Source organism: Humulus lupulus, chromosome 3 (assembly GCF_963169125.1).
Source record: "Humulus lupulus chromosome 3, drHumLupu1.1, whole genome shotgun sequence".
Taxonomy (NCBI): Eukaryota; Viridiplantae; Streptophyta; class Magnoliopsida; order Rosales; family Cannabaceae; genus Humulus; species Humulus lupulus.
Genome location: NC_084795.1, coordinates 272,873,958 through 272,892,235, shown reverse-complemented (window position 1 = coordinate 272,892,235; position 18,278 = coordinate 272,873,958).

Sequence of the window (18,278 nt, the reverse complement as noted above, 5' to 3'; positions counted from 1 at the left end):
AAATACTTGTAAAAAATTACAAAGTTTGGCAAGAATGACTGGCTGTGCACAGTCCCTTATAATTCTCGTATTAAATGGACTAAACATGTCTTTACGAGTGATCTTAAAAAAGATCTTACACTTATAAGCGATTAGTCACATCTCTTGACCAACCCTTGTTCAAAAACTTGTAAGAAGTAAAAATAAATACAAGCCAGTCCTTTAAGAAAGACTGTTTACTGATAATACTTGCGTAGGTGTTCTCCATTCTAATAACGTGGAACGAGATCTCCATTCAAGCGTGCGAGTTTGTAAGTGCCTGGATGAAGGACTTCTTCAATCTGGTAAGGTCCTTCCCAGTTTGGCCAGAGTACTCTAGCGGCTTGGTCGCGGGTGTTTAAGAAAACTCTTCGAAGTACCAAGTCCCCGACGGTGAACTTTCTTTCTTTCACTTTGGAGTTGAAATACCGAGCGACTTTTTGTTGGTACACAGCTACTTGGAGCTGGGATTTTTCTCGTTTCTCCTCGATTAGGTCTAGGGACTCCATCAACAATTGGCTATTTTGGTCTTGGTTGTTTGTTATTCTGCGATGCGAGGGCGAATCTAACTTGATAGGCAACATGGCCTCATACCCGTATGCTAAGGAAAATGGGGTATGACCTGTTGCTGTTCGGTGGGATGTTCTATACGACCAGAGGACTTCAGGCAACTGTTCCGGCCATGCTCATTTAGCTTCCTCGAGCCTTTTCTTCAGAGTATCTTTCAATGTTTTATTTACTGCTTCAACTTGCCCATTTGCTTGGGGTGAGTAACTGAAGAAAAGCTCTTGATGATGCCATGCCTATCGTAGAAGTCTGTGAACAAGTCACTATCAAACTGGGCGCCATTGTCCGAGACAATCTTTGTTGGCAATCTATATCGACAAACAATGTTTTTGATAACAAAATCAAGCACTTTCTTTGTCGTTATGTTTGCGAGCAGCTCAGCCTCGGTCCATTTTGTGAAGTAGTCGACAGCTACCACTGCATATTTCACACAACCTTTACCTGTTGGCAAGGACCCTTTTAAATCTATACCCCATACTGCGAAGGGCCGTGGACTTTGCATTTGCTTTAACTCGTTGGGAGCTGCTCGTGGGATCTTGGAAAACCGCTGACACTTATCACACTTTCGCACAAACTCCATTGAGTCCTCATTCATCGTTGGCCAGAAATATCCCTACCTCATAATCTTTTTTCGATAGGCTTTGCCCCCCAGCATGGTCTCCGTAGAAGCCTTCATGTACCTCCTTCATCAGCTCTTTAGCCTTTTCTGGTGCAACACATCTGAGCAGTGGCATTGAGTATCCTCTTTGGTATAAAATACCGTCGACCAGGATATACCTTGCAGACTGTCTCTGAAAGGTCCTGGCTTTATTTCTGTTTGCTGGTAGTGTGCCGTTCGTGAGATACTCTAAGTATGGTGTCATCCACGTATCTGCTAACTGGATCACCAAACTGGTTTTGTCTGCTCGTATGCTTGGTGCGCCTAGCCGCTCAACTGGCACTATATTTAAAGTGTCAGCATCTTTTGCACTCACGAGTTCAGCTAAAGCATCCGCGTTTAGATTTTGATCTCGAGGTATTTGCTGGAGGGTATATTTTTCAAATTGTTCCAACAGATCCTTTGTTTTGTTCAGATAAGCCACCATTTTTAGGCCTCGTGCTTGGTACTCCCCTAAGACCTGATTCACTACCAGCTGTGAATCACTGTAGATATCCAGCACTTTTATGTTCATGTCTTTGGCTAACCTTAATCCAACGAGTAGGGCTTCATATTCAGCTTCGTTGTTCGATATGGTGAAATCGAACCTAATTGTGCAGTGAAATCGATGCCCTTCTGGCGTTATCAATATAACTCCTGCTCCTGCGTGGGAGTCGTTGGATGATCCATCTGTGAATAGTTTCCATGAAGAAGCTTCAACTTAAGGCTCAGGCGCACTAGGCTTTTCACCCTGCTCGTTATCTGGGAGTTCAGTGAATTCAGCAATGAAGTCAACCAAGACTTGTCCTTTTATTGCTGCTCGTGGTGAGTATGTTATATCGAGCTGCCTAAGTTTGACCGCCCATTTCAACAAATGACCTGCAGCCTCTGGCTTTTGCAAAACTTGCCGAAGGGGCTGGTTAGTCAAGACTGTGATTGGATGGGCTTGGAAGTAAGGGCGTAACTTCCTTGAGGCCAAAATTAGACAATAGGCTAACCTTTCAATGGGAGGATACCTCAGTTCGACTCCGATCATCCTCTTGCTCACATAGTATACCGCCTTTTGTACGCCTTCTTCTTCTCTTACCAACACCGCACTAGCAGCATATTCGGTGATCGCCAAGTATATGAACAAAGTTTCCCCATCTACAGGCTTTGATAAGACAGGAGGTTGCGCCATGTGGGTTTTTAAGGCTTGGAAAGCCTGTTCGCAGTTTGCAGTCCACTCGAACTTCTTGTTGCCTCTAAGTAAATTGAAGAAAGGAACGCACTTATTTGTTGATTTTGAAATAAATCTACTGAGTGCGGTAATCCTTCCGGTCAAACTTTGCACGTCTTTGGTCTTCATTGGCGATTTCATATCGATCAGGGCCTTGATCTTCTCAGGATTGGCTTTGATTCCTCTCGAATTGACAATGAACCCCAAGAACTTCCCTGATCCTACTCCGAAGGAACATTTGAGAGGATTTAGCTTCATCTGATATTTGTTCAAAACATTGAAACACTCTTGCAAATCCTTCACATGTCCTTCTGCCTTTTTTGACTTTACCAGCATGTCATCAACGTACACCTCCGTGTTTATCCCGATCAACTCCTTAAACATGTGGTTAACTAATCGCTGGTAAGTCGCACCAGCATTTTTCAATTCGAAGGGCATTACTTTGTAACAGTATAGCCCTGTATCGGTCCGAAAGCTAGTGTGATCGTCATCAGGGGGATGCATACTAATCTGATTGTACCCTGAGCATGCATCCATGAAGGAGAGGATCTCATGGCCTGCAGTTGCATCGACCAGTTGGTCGATCCTTGGGTGTGGGAAGCAATCTTTAGGGCAGGCTTTGTTAAGGTCTATGAAATCCATGCATGTCCACCATTTTCCATTCAGCTTGGGAACTAGCACTGGATTAGAGACCCATGATGGATAAAACGCCACCCTGATGAACCCATTCTCCTTCAGTTTTTCAACTTCTTCCTTTAAGGCTTTTTATCTGTCTTTATCGAGCAGCCTTCTTTTCTGTTGCACGGGTGGAAAGCTTTTGTCAATGTTCAGGACATGGCTGATGACTGCAGGATCTATCCCAACCATGTCTTTATGCGACCAGGCGAAAACTTCCTGGTTTTTCCTCAAAAATTCCACCAGTGCGTATTTGGTTGTTGTCTTTAAGTAATTGCCGACCTTCACAACTCTGGTCGGATACTCTTCGTCGAGTTGGACCTCTTCAAGGTCCTCGACAGGTCCTATATCTTCTTCAAAATCCCCAAAGCGAGGATCTAAGTCTCTATCCTCTCTTTGGGCAACACCCTATTTGGTGACTTCATCACCCGATTGGGCTTGTACATCAATAGCCATTTGCAACTCTTTTGGGGGAGCAATCCTCGACATACCCTTCTTGGCCTTAGTAATTGAGGTGTTGTAGCACTCCCTTGCTTCCCTCTGGTTCCCCAATACGCATCCTACCCCTGCGTCTGTTGGGAATTTCATGGCTAGGTGCCATATGGAGGTGATGGCTCGGAGGTCGACTAGTATTGGCCATCCAATCACAGCATTGTAGGCTGGAGGACAATCAAATACTATAAAAGTAGTGAGTAATGTCCTGTTAGCGGGTGCAGTACCTGCTGTCACTGGAAGCCTGATTGACCTCGTTTGAATGAGTCCCTCACCGGAGAAACCATAAATTGTTTGGTTGCAAGGCTCCAAGTCCTTTATGGACAACTTCATATGTTCCAGTGAAGATTTATACAGGATGTTAACTGAACTTCCTGTATCGACTAATACTCTTTTCACCATCATATTGGCATTATGAACATCCACGACCAGCGAATCGGAATGTGGGAACCGGACATGCTGGGCATCATTATCAGAGAAAGTTATTACATTGTCCTCTGTTCGAGCCTTTTTCGTTGCCCGATCCTCCACAGTCATCATCTCGATGTCCTGGTCATGGCGTAGGGTTCGAGTGCATCATTCCCTTGCCTTTCCGCTGTTTCCCGCGAGGTGCGGGCCTCCGCAGATGGTGAGTACGGTGCCTGCCACGGGATCAGGCTGTAAAGGTGGTGAGCGTCGGCGTGTAGGCGCTTGCTCGTTGCCACCTAGAGCCTATTGTTGGGAAGGTCCCGCTTCTCACACATATCTCCTCAAATGTCCTTGTCTAATAAGGAACTCGATTTCATCCTTCAGCTGGTTACACTTATTCGTATCGTGTCCATAGTCGTTGTGAAAGCGACAGAACTTGGGGTTATCCCTTTTTGAAATATCCTTTCGAATGGGAGCGGGTCTTTTGTAGGGTACATTGGAACTTGTGGCCTGATACACCTCTGCTCGAGACGCAACAAGGGCGGTATAGTTGGTGAACCTTGGCTCATAACGATTGCCCTTAGGGCGCTTACTCTCGGAGGTGGAGGGTTCGTTATAGGCCCGTTTTCCCCCATTCTTGCAATTGCCATTCTCATTGCCTTTGCCAGTCCCGTTGGGCTTTGACCCATTGGCAGCTTTGGCGGGGTCTTCAATCCCTTTGTCCTCATTTGGGGGCTTTCCCTCACTGGCAATTTCTTCCTCGAGCTTGATGTATCGATCAGCTCGATCCAAAAACTCTTGGGAGTTTTAACCCCATGCTTCCTGAGGCTGCTCCAAAGGGGCGTACGATGCCTAACTCCTGCAGTTAGGGCCATCACTTTGCCTTCGTCTCCCATTGTTTTGGCCCCAGCTGCCGCTCGCATGAAACGCTAGACATAATCTTTTAGTGGTTCTCCTTCTTGTTGGTGTATTTCGACCAGCTGGTTTGCCTTAGTGGGGTGCAAACGACCCACGTAGAATTGTCCGTAAAACTCCTTTACGAACATCTCCCAGGATACTATACTTGCAGGAGGGAACTTAAAGAATCACTCTTGTGCAGCATTAGAAAGTGTTGCAGGAAAGATCCTACATCGAGCGTCTTCAGACACCTTCTGAATGGCCATTTGTATCTCAAACTTGTTGACATGAGATACCGGGTCACCATACCCATCAAAGTTCGGAAGTGTGGGCATTTTAAACTTATTGGGGGTTTCAGCCATGGCAATCCTTTGTACAAAAGGGATGCCCCTTCTCTTGTCGTACTCGATATGAGATGTTCTTCCCCCGACCAGCTGTTTCACCACTTGGTTCAGGGCATCTATTTGGGCCTGGACGGCCTCTGGGATTGCCGGTGTAGCTAGCATCGGGGGGCGTACTCATCGTGCTTCTCACGTCGATCATTGAGTACATCCCTCAAATCATCATCTCGAGGCCGCTGCTCGCTGATTTCCAATCGGCTGAACACATTATTCTACCTGGGTTGCCCCCCAGCGTTATAGCTAACTGGCCTGTTTTCTCTGGGAGGTAGAGTCTTGCCTCCACATTTCTCCTCTTGCCTTCGACCAGCACTCCTCCTGCCTGAATTAGCCTCATTGTAATCATAGCCATCTCTGAACTGTGGCTGACTTTGGTGCGAATGACTGTTCACGCTATTCCCCTGAGCAGGTTTTCCACGAGCGTCGGGGGGTGGCCTGCGTTGGTCATGGTGTCCCCGTGCACTGTTGTGCCGTGGGGGGCCCCTGATCGCAGAGCCTGACTCTGGATTCCTCTTGTTAGCAGAATAACGTGGCTCCCTGCTCAGTAGGTTTGGCTCCTCTTCCAGTGGGCGTCTAGGGCTATGGGGCTGGTGCCCTGCCCTATTTTTCCTTGAGCACGGAGGATTTCCTCGACCAGCTGGAGATGGAGGTTGTGGTTCAAGATCTCTTGGTGGGGCCTCATTCTGAGACATGGGTGGCTACTCTGCCCTTAGAGGTGGAAAATCCGGCTGAGAAGCCGGTGCAGCCTGATTCCTCGCCAGTTGGACGGCCATCGCGTCCTTCTTCTGACGGTCCATCTCGGCTTGTCGCTCACTCAACTCCTGACGCTGACGCTCTATTTTTGTGCCATGGTTTCCGCAGCACTCTCTTGACTGGCCCTCAGATTGGCCAATTCCTCTTGCAATACTCCTAAAGTAGTTCTCAGCGTATCGAAGTCCAGTTCTCAGCCATGCTTGGGGAGGAGGTTGAGAGGGTGCAGCGTCAGTAGCCTGCCCAGTCTTCCTAGATGTCTTTGCCATTAGTACCTTCAACAACGTTTTCTCAAGCTCTCAATGAAAGCACCAGAATGTTGACCCCCGTTTTGGCCAACTGACACGGAGTCAAATGCTTGATGTAATTGAAAGTATTGAATAAGATCTAATTTAAAGAAAAATAGACAACACAACAATTTATAGTGGTTCGGCCCCAAGAATTGGTAATGACCTATGTTCACTTAAGCTATTATTAATCTTGATTCTCAAAGGGGTGATCAAAGAACTAGGATTCTTGAGTTTCACAAGCCTTTGAAGGATGAGTAATACAACCGAAAGATAATAGCCCAAATTCTCTGCTAAAGCATAAACAAAAATTAACCAAAAGTCCACCCATTGAGCTATTTCTTCTACCTAATTAATCGGATAATCAGGTATAAATGGAAATAATCTCGGATATGATTACAACTGTATAAGATTACTCAAAAATATACGGTGTATACGACCAGTCTGGTTGTATATAAAACTCCAATGCTATGTCAGGGGAACATCCTTGATCGATGGTCGAACAGATCCTCTGCCAGGTTTCAGCCACGTGTTGAAAAATATTTTCCACGTCATCCACACCTACTTTTTGGATAACAAGTACTTTATTAAAGAATAAAGTGTCCATATATATAATCACTACATACAACGTTAATCCTCTATTAATAGTTCATAATTAAAAGAGAATAAAATTACTGCTTTACCTTTTTAGCTATATCTTGTTCCTAGAGTACCATTGACTTTACTAGTGAAGGTTGTGTCAAAACAAGTTTGCGACGTGAGCCCTCATAACATTTTTAGTTCCAAAAGTCAACCCAATAGGGAACTATTATTTAATCTATAAGAAGGTATAGACTCCATATCTATTAAATTATGTCCCCAGCCATATATATCATTAAGTCCCCAAAATAATTGTTCTTAGCTTGATCATTTTGACAAACCTTAACGCAGGAATCAAAGGATCAGATGACATGTATAGGAGTTCGTGGCAGCCTCAGTATTAAGATCATCGTGTATATGATCATCATTTTATGTGTTTGATTAATACTATGAAACAATGTTTAAACAAGTATTAATAAATCACATATGATCCAGTTCTATATACCACTATATATAAAGTACCTTCACTAAAGTATCCTACTATACTAGTGACCCAGATCTAGGTCACTTGTATTCATAATACTAGCGAGCCGTACTAGCAGTAATTAATCTAAATTCCATAAATTTATTTTACTGCAAACTGTTTTAAGTTTATTATCTTAATCTCGATCCTCACATATCAATATGAGATTAAGACCACATAGATAAACTTTGGAATTTTATGATATTTACTTAATATTATCAACAAAATATTGAACATAGTCTATATATATAATAATTCAATTCAAGTATTTATTTCATTTAAAACGTTTGTCAACTACAATTAATTTAAGGGCACTATTCCCAATAGTTACAACGTGTGTTTAGAATAGTGTTGGACTCGCTAAACGAATCATTTGGACTTAAACATGTGATTAAAGTAACTAATGGTTCAGGTATTAAGAAAATTGGTCAAATGAGTAAAAACTTTCATTAAAAGCTTCAGTCTGTACATGAGATCCCAAAATAAAAGTTTAAAAGTTGTTTACAACTCAAAAGACTAGAAAATAGGCCAGCCTAAGTGGCGAAATAGGGTTCAACCCTAGTTCCTCCTTGATACCCCAGCCATAGCGGTCGAGCAGGCTGCATATGTACATACCGCCCCTAAAACTTTCCAACTCATGGTTGGCCCAACTTCTCCTTACCCTTACATGCACCACAAAGCACTCGTGAGCCAAGGCTAAGCAAGAAAACTTAATTAAACAAACTTAGATTGTCAATAGAACATAAACAACATGCTTAGCAGTAATCACTGCACTCAAGCACACACAATTATCCAGGTATGCGATCGTAGAGTCACACAAGTTGTAACGTCCTGGATTTTCTATTAAGGCTGAATGCCTTGATTACTGTGCCTGGAGGGCATAATCAGATTTATATGTGAAATTAATTGAATATATGTGTGATTATGTTGTATAAATGATTTATATGGTAATGTGAATATATATGCATGTTTATGTGTATTAAATATGCATGTGAGCCCGTTATTGTACATTGGGGGCATATTTATAATTTTTGATCCGTTGAGGGTATATTTGTATTATGAATGTGTTATGAGTGAGACCCCAGGGTTATGGGGGTACATTTGAGATGCATGGTCTGAGGCGATCCTAGTAAGCGGATTAGCAAAATAGTCACAACGGGGTCAAATACCCGGCTCGGGGTAAGCCTAGGGATATTTTGTGAAACTTAGTACGTATTCGGGATTTACCGGGTGATGGATAGTTATTAAATGATTATTTGGGTAAGTCATGATTATTTGGAAACTTATAAGACAATTTGAGGATTAGCGGGAAGTGTGGCTAATAACTAGTCAGCGGGTTTGTAAATTTGAAATAGTAATGATCATTTTGAGTTGAAAATAACTTGTAAAAGATTTTATGGGCCCATGAACAGTTTTATGTACTTAATAAAATATATCCTTTCCTTTTTGTTGATTTTCCACCTTAGCCTGTTAATAACACTTAGAACACGTTTTTAACCAAAGGACTCGGGTAGCAGGTCCAATTTCCAGTTCACCGTTCACCGTAACGATTCTGGGGTAACCAGGGCATTACAATCTGAGTTAGATTTGAGGCTGTGATTGAGGATTGGAGGCAGCTACGAGTATCATCAGCTAAGGGGGGATTCAAATTTTGCTGAGGGATTCAGAGGTATGGAGGTCTAACCTTGAGGTATGCTGTGGGGTTTGGTACTTTGTTACCCACTTGAGAGTTAGTGGTATCTAGGAGATGGGTTAGATCTTTGCTAGTGACAGTGGAGGGCAAAGAGTTGTCAGTGGATTTGATAGAGTTGGTTATGATTGACTTCGACGTGATATTGAGTATGGATTGGTTGGCGAAGTATGGGGCAACCATTAATTGCAGAAGGAAAATGGTCACCTTTGAGCCTGAAGGTGAGGATCCTTTTGTGTTTGTTGGTGCTGTGCATGGACCTCGTATTCCTATGATTTCTGTGTTAAGGGCTAGGGATTTATTGCAAAGAGGTTGTATTGGATTCTTAGCCAGTGTGGTTGATACCACTCAGGTCGTGCCAGTGAGACCAGAAGATACCAAACTTGTTTGTGAATTCCTGGATTTGTTTCCAGAAGATTTTCCAGGGTTCCCTTCGCACAGAGAAATTGAGTTCGTGGTAGAACTGGCACCAGGAACGGAGCCAGTGTCTAGGGCACCTTACAGAATGGCCCCAGCTGAGTTAAAAGAATTAAAAATACAGTTGCAAGAACTTTTGGATTTGGGTTTTATCAGACCTAGTTTCTCACCTTGGGGTGCGCCAGTTCTGTTTGTGAAAAAGAAAGATGGTTCTCTTAGGATGTGCATTAATTACAAGGAACTTAATAAGCTGACAATTAAGAACAAGTATACTTTGCCAAGGATTAGATGATCTGTTTGATCAGTTGCAAGGTAAGAAGATATTCTCAAAGATCGACCTTCGTTCTGGTTATCATCAGTTAAGGGTCAAGGAGGGAGACATACCAAAGACTACTTTTCGTACCAGGTATGGGCATTATGAGTTCTTAGTTATGTCATTTGGATTGACTAATGCCCCTACTGCTTTTATGGATCTGATGAACAGAGTGTTCAAGGATTATCTGGACCAGTTTGTGATCGTCATCATCGATGATATTCTGGTATATTCTCAGTCAGAGCATGAGCAACATTTGAGGTTGGTTCTATAGAGACTGAGGGAACATAGATTATTTGCTAAATTCAAGAAGTGTGAGTTCTAGTTGTCTCAGGTATCCTTTCTTGGACATATTGTCAGTAAGGAGGGGATTAAGGTAGATCCAGCAAAGATTGAAGCGGTCAGAGATTGGCCAAGGCCAAAGAATGCTTCTGAGGTTAGAAGTTTCCTTGGATTGGCAGGTTATTATAAGCGTTTCGTGGAAGGGTTCTCAAAGATAGCTAGTGCATTGACTGAGCTGACACGTAAAAGCCAGAAATTTGTGTGGTCAGATAAGTGTGAGAACGACTTCCAGGAACTGAAACAGAGGTTGATTACAGCCCCGATTCTGAGTCTTCCAACAGATCAGGAGAAGTTTGTGATTTACTATGATGCTTCTCATCAGGGTTTGGGTTGTGTTCTGATGCAATCAGAAATGGTAACTGCTTATGCTTCTCGTCAGTTGAAGGAGTATGAAAAGAGATATCCCACTCATGATTTAGAGTTGGCGGCGGTGGTCATTGCTTAAAAGATATGGAGGCATTATCCTTATGGAGAGAAGTGTGAGATCTATACAGACCACAAGAGCCTGAAATACTTCTTCACCCAGAAAGATCTTAATATGAGGCAAAGGCATTGGCTGGAGTTAGTAAAAGATTATGACTGTGAGATTCTGTATCATCCGGGAAAGGCCAACATGGTAGCTGATGCTTTAAGCCGGAAGGGTCCGGGATAGATTCATGGTATGAGGCTGATAGCCAGGGAGTTAGCAGATGACATGACCAGAGCTGGTATAGAGTTGCTGATGGGATAGTTGGCTAACATTACGCTACATTCTACACTGTTAAAGAGAATCAAGGAGGGTCAGTTGAGTGATCCACAACTTATCAAGATCAGAGAGGATGTTTTGGCTGGAGCATCCAGAGATTATACAGTGTTTGAGTTAGGCTTGTTGAGATACAAGGGGCGGATATGTGTTCCGTTAGACACTACTTTGAGGTGAGAGATTCTGGATGAATCTCATACTACACCTTACTCTTTGTATCCATGCAACACGAAGATGTATCAGGATGTGAGATCGTTGTATTGGTGGCCAGGGATGAAGAGGGATGTAGTAGAGTATGTGGCTAAGTGCTTGACTTATCAACAGGTCAAGGCTGAGCATCAGAGGCCGGTAGGGTTATTGCAGCCTCTGGATATCCCATAGTGGAAATGGGAAGACATCACAATGGATTTTGTGGTGGGCTTACCCAGGACTGTTGTTCAGCATGATTCTATTTGGGTGATAGTGGATCGCTACACCAAGTCAACTCACTTTCTGCCAGTGAGGACTACTTATACAGTTGATCAGTATGCAAATCTCTATGTGAGAGAGATCGTGCATTTCCATGGAGCACCTAGGTCGATCGTGTCAGATCGGGACCCTGCTTTTACTTCCAAGTTCTGGGGAGTTTGCAAAAGGCCATGGGGACACAGTTGAAGTTCAGTACTGCTTATGAGATGCTGTATGGCAGGAAGTGCAGATCTCCCATTCATTGGGATGAGACAGGTGAAAGGAGATACTTAGGTCCTGAGGTAGTTTAGAGGACCAACGAGGCCATTGAGAAGATTAAAGCTTGGATGCTCACTTCTCAGAGTAGACAGAAGAGCTATGCAGATCCCAAGCGCAGGAACATGAAGTTCCAAGCGGGAGACTATGTTTTCCTTAGAGTCTCGCCATGGAAAGGGGTGAGAAGGTTTGGGAAGAATGCAAGCTGAGTCCTAGATTTGTAGGTCCATTTGAGATCCTGGAGAGGGTTGGTCAGGTGGCTTACAGATTGGCTTTGCCTCCGGCAATGTCAGCCGTGCAAAATGTATTTCATGTTCCAGCTCTTCGTAGGTATGTATCTGATGTGAGCCATATTTTGTGTTATGAAGATCTGGAGCTTGAGCCAGATCTCTCCTTTGAGGAGCAGCCAGTTCAGATACTCGACAGGAAAGATAAGGTCCTCAGTAGAGCTGAGCATAAAATCCGAAAAATCGAAAAAACCGTGTACACCGACCTACCGAACACCGAAAAAACCAAAACCATTTAAACCGAAAACCGAAAAAACTGCCGATGGTGCAAACCGCCACTGTTCGGTCGGTTTTGAAATTTTGGGTGAACCGACCAATAAAACCGAAACCGACCGAACATAATAAAATAATAATATAATATTATATAATTATTAATTATTAAATTTTTTAAAATTTGTACTTTTAATTATGGACTTTTAATTATGTTTCAAACTTTAAAATTTGTAAATGTAATTATGTTCTGTATATTTATGTTTTAAAAACACACAAAAATGGATTCCAACAATCCAAAATTTTTAATTTTTTAACTAAAACTTTCAAAAAAAAAAAACAATAATCAATTCGGTTTGGTCGGTTTAACCGACCAAACCGCGGTCCAAAACGGTCGGTTTTTTTTTTTAAATTGGTTTGGTTCGGTCGGTTTTTGGATTGCACCAATCCGGACCGAAAACCGAATTCTGGATTTTTTGTTGTGAAAAAACCGCCCAAACCGACCGATGCTCACCCCTAGTCCTCAGGAATAAGACAATACCTTTGGTTAAGGTATTGTGGAGGAACAGCAAGGTCGAGGAAACAACCTGGGAGCTGGAGTCAGATATGTAGAGTCAGTATCCCGAGCTGTTCAGGTAAATTTCGAGGACGAAATTTCTGTAAGGAGGGGATAGTTGTAATGCCCCGAAACCCTAATGTGGTTTAGTGGCTGGATTATTAGGTTGGGAGGGCCATAACTGTTTAATTATGCCATTAAACTGTTATTGCATGTTTATGTGAATTATATTATAATATGATGTTAAATGCATGCATGTGGATCCACATTTCATGACAGGGGTATTTTGCTAATTTGGCCCGTTGAGGGCGTAATTGTATATTTGTATGCATGTCGGTGATATATTGTTGAGGCCACATTATAATGTGGATTTTTTCGAGCTATTCGGCATGAGACGATCTTTGAATATCAAGTAGCGGTTTAGTCATAATGGGATTAAGTTCGAGGCTCGGGGTGAGTCTTGGGATGTTTCAATGATTAGAGTGTTGCCGGGAATAAAATGATAACGGGATTTGAATATTTGGTATTTGAGAATATCGAGAATAGCGGGAATTGGAGAGCGTTAATTTTGATTAACGAAATAGGTTGGAAATGGTGATTTTACCCTTGGAGAGACTTTAGAAGCTTTAAATGACCTAGGGGCATTAAGGTCATTTGGCTTGGGATATATATGTTTTTGGTTGGCTGTAGAAACATATAGAACAAAACAGAGAACTCTTCTCCTTCAACCGTTCATCATTTTCTCTCCTTCCTCCTTACTAGTTTTTGGTCCCAATTTGAAGATACAAGCTAGGAAATCAAAGCTTGGAGGTTATAGACTTAGTTCATCCATTGAGGAGGATTCAAAACCAGCTTGAGGTAGGATTTCATCCAAGAATTTTAAGCTATACTCTGTTTTTCTTTATAGTTTTCAGCTTATAGTTTTGATGTGGATAGTTGGGAATTAAGGGATGTTTTTGTGTAAAATTGATTGGGTTTTGATGAGGGTGTGATGTAGATGAAGTTTAGGGGTTGAATTGGATGTTTGGGATTGGTTGGGAGGGTTGGTTTCAAGAGAAATCGCAAGGAGGAAGAACCAGAAAGTTTCTGGTCTATAATTGGCGCAGCAGCGCCATTCCAGGCGCAACAGCGCTAGGCAGGGCAGAGATCCGGGCCTCTCTTACTTGGAAATAGCGCCTCAGCGCCATTTAATAGGGCTGCAGCGCTGGTCCATTTTCTAGCAAGCCTATTTTAGGGCTCAGAATGACCTTTAAGGCTCGGGGTTTGGTTCCTTTGCCCCGTTTGAGTATATTAAGATTCCCGAGAGTGCGGGATTGATCCCGGGAGTGTGGTTTTAGATTGTGAACCATTTATTGATTTACTTTATTAATGGATTATATTTGGTTATGATTAGGTAACCACTAAGGAATCTAAAGGTTGATCATTCTCAAGGGTCGTTCTTATATTATTTCTCGCTGTAACCTGAGGTAAGAAAACTGCACCCCATATGTGACATGCATGGTTATTCTTGAGGCATGTTGATTGTGTAAATGTGGACATGGATTGATTATTGAATGCTTAGCAAATCTTGCTCACTTGTGCATGGTACTGACTCATTAGTCAGATTTGGCAAAGGTGTCGGTATCTACTGTGAAGCTGTGACTCATTGGTCAGGTTCGGCAATGGTACTGGGCCCTGGTCACACAGTGCTGACTCATAAGTCAGGACGGCCTTAGTGTGTTCAACGCAAGCCAATAAAGATTATATCTAATCGATATCTGCATTGGATGACTCAAAGAGCATTAATGCCGGACCGACCTCAAGTTCGATGAATATTATAAGCACTTGTGTGACTTACCCATCAGTCACTCATCTGTTAAGTTAGAGACTTACCCATTAGTCTATCATCTGTTTAAGGCTAGTGGCTTACCTAGCAGCCACTCTTCTGTTTAAATTAGTGACTTGCTTGTCAGTCACCAGTATGGTTTTTCTAGAACCTCAAGTGATACTCACTCATCTTTTTAAGAGCTATAAGCTCTGTGTGATTATAATGATAATCATTTGATAGTGTTTATATTCAATACTGTGTTTTCTTGCCGGGCTTTGGCTCATGGGTGCTATGTGGTGCAGGTAAAGGGAAAGAAAAGCTCACCCAGCCTTGAGTGGAGAGCTTAGGTGGTGATGTGTACATTTGCGGCCGCTTGACCACCACGGCCAAGGAGTTCTCAGAGGAACTAGGGGGTTTACCCTATTTTTGCCGCTTAGGTCGGCGGGTTTGTAAATTTGAAATAGTAATGACCATTTTGAGTTGTAAATAACTTGTAAGAGATTTTATGGGCCCATGAACAGTTTTATGTACTTAATAAAATATATCTTTTCCTTTTTATTGATTTTCCACCTTAGCCTGTTAATAACACTTAGAACACGTTTTTAACCAAAGGACTCGGGTAGTGGGTCAAATTTCCGGTTCACTGTTCAGCGTAACGGTTCTGGGGTAACCAGGGCGTTACAATCTGAGTTAGATTTGAGGCTGTAATTGAGGATTGGAGGTAGCTAGGAGTACTAGCAGCTAAGGGGGGGTTCAAATTTTGCTGAGGGATTCAGAGGTATGGAGGTCTAACCTTGAGTTATTTAAGTGTTCTTGGTGAGTTTTGATTTTTAATGTTTAGGGATATTTTATAACTATAGGTTGTTATTTGCCGTGTATTTGAATTGATGGAATGATTTGGGTGGTCTATTTGGGATAAAAACTACGTTTGGAGTGGTTTGGGAGAAGATTTCAATTTCTGAAATCGCTATTTTTCTAGGTCCGCGGGGTTGCGCCGCATCGCTGTTATTGGAGCGCCGCAGCCCGCATGAACTCAGAAGCCTAAGAGGTTCTGTAAATCACCTTAGCGCCGCGGCGCTGGGTGTGTTGCGTCGCAGCGCGTGTCTAGGGAAATGAGGGTTCGGGCCCTCTGACTTGTAGAGGGTCGCGGCGCTTGCTAGGGGCGTCGCGGCTCAAATAGAGAAATTTGGCCAATTAAGGTTTTTAAACTCGTGAACTCAAACCTAAAGGCTCGAGAATGATTCTACTACTCAGTTTAGTAGAATTTGAGATCACGGAGGCTAGAATTACACCTTGACACTCTTAAATAGTCTAAGTGATTAATGATTACCGTTATTGCTTGTGACTATGTTATACAACTAAGGCTCAGGGATAGGGATCGTGGTCAGGATTGCCATACACTAGCTATTCGGGACTCGAGGTAAGAAAACTACACCCGGGTTGTGATTGAGGCTCAGACCCATGTTAATAAATATGAGTATGAGTATGACTATATGTGAGAATATGGCTATAACTGTATTTGAGAATATCCGGTAGGGCATGCTTGTATATGCTACATCTGATTGCATATTATGTAATATATGTGATTATATATATATATATTCTGAAGGTCAGCCTAAGGGCGAGGGGGCCGATAGCAAGTGTGTGGAACGCAGCCCAACCTAAGCATGCCGGGGTTGGCTATAAGACCAGAGGACTCAGCCTAAGCGTGCCGGGCCTGAACGTTAAACAAATAAACAGAAGTGATGATTGCACTTAACTAACAGTATTGATTGTTGAGATTGGATTATGTGTTTGATTGAGCAGGTTATTACTGCTAAGCTTGTTGCTTATATCCTGTTGCTTATAAAATTTATCGATTAAGTTTATTGTTTATATATTGTTGTTCATTAGTATATGTTGACTTAAGTTTTCTTGCTGAGCCTTGGCTCACGGGTGCTATGCGATGCATGTAAAGGGAAGGGAATGTTGGACCAGCCATGAGTTGGAGAGATTCACAGGCGGTGTGTACATATACAGCCTACTCAACTGCCACGGCTGGGATAGCTTAGGAGGAACTAAGGTTGAACCCCGTTTTGCCGCTTAGGATGGCTAATTTGTATTCCATTTGTCTTTTATAAGTCTATAACCACTTTTTGGGAACCTGTGTATAAACTTAATATTTTAATGAAAAATAATTACTTCGTTGACCAAATTTTTTAATACCTAACCTTGATTTAGTCTTTAATTACACATTTAAGTCAAATGACTCGCTTAGCGAGTTAAGCCCTATTTTAAAGACACTGTGTAACAGTCTTGGCTAACCAGGTCATTACACAAGTGCGTTGCACACTTCTATTTATTCAAGTGGCATCCGAGCTGGACAAGTACATACCGTACTCCCAGAGTGGCCTAGCCATAGCGACCTGCGTTCTGCTCACATAGTGCCGACCACAGCTCATAAGCCGAGCTTTCCAATCAAGAGTAATCAAACATATAATTCATTTATCACGTAATCAGATACATCGCATTCATGCATGCTTAATTAAGTATTCACAGACATAATTATAATCATGCTCGCTAACAAGGGCCCGAGCCCTAATCACAACCAAGGTGCAATTTTCTTACCTCGAGCTTCGTGCGAACGACATTACAGCCTCAAGTGCGGTCCTAATCCCGAGCCTTGAGAAAATCTAGTCACAACATAAACATATTCTTATTAAGGATTGAATCCAAATCCTGAGGCTCACTTTGAACCCCAACTTATACAGTCACTATTCCCAGATGTCTGGACGCTAGGAGCGTCCCCCAAGCCCCCCAAGTGGCCCAAAAACGGATTCTCGAACTCCTCGAGCCCTAATACTAAAAATAAAAAAATAAAAAAACCACCTTTCAAGGCACCTGGCGGTCGTGCTTGCCTTTGGCGCGGTTGCGCCCACAGAATGGAACAAAGGTCTATGTTTTGGACTCTGTGTTTTGCAAAATGGAACAAAAGAGTACTCTGGACCAGATTTTGGTCAAACTTTTTTTATATATGACCAAAATACCCTCAAGTTTTATGAATTAATCAATTAATTGAAAATATATTTTGAAATAAAAAAATTAATTAAATTGTTTTTCGATAAAAAAATAATTAAAAAACTATTTTAACCCTCAATCTAGCCAAAATTAATCTTAAATCTAAAATAAAATAAATAAATAAAACCAATCCTAAACCAAAATTAATTACAAAATTTAAACTTTTTTCATCTCCCTCCCCATTCATCCCTAATTTTTTTCCAAAAACTTGTTTCATCTATAATCTTAAAACATAAAATTCCCAAATTAAAAATAACATACCCAAAGTTCATGGACATAGAACCTCGAAACTCATAACATCAACAAATATCAAAATCAAAATCACAACATCAACATCAACAAATCTATGAACTCAAAGCCAACAAATCATGTATAATCAATAAATCACAACTTTCTGGGTAGAAGAACATGACTTGCAACCCATAAATCAAAATCACAGTGCAAAATCAAAACCTAGATTAATCATCATATTTCAAAATCAAACCTAGATTTCATATCACATTTCGAAATGAAAACTCAAACCCTTTGTTTGTTCGTCTTCCTCAAACATCAAACCATATGCATTAAAAACAAACACCCAATGAAATAAATAAATAAAATCAAGTCGTTGTTCAATCGTCCTCTGTTGTCGTCGCTTTCCTTGTCCAAAGATGGAACATATTTAAGATCATTGTTGCTGCAGCC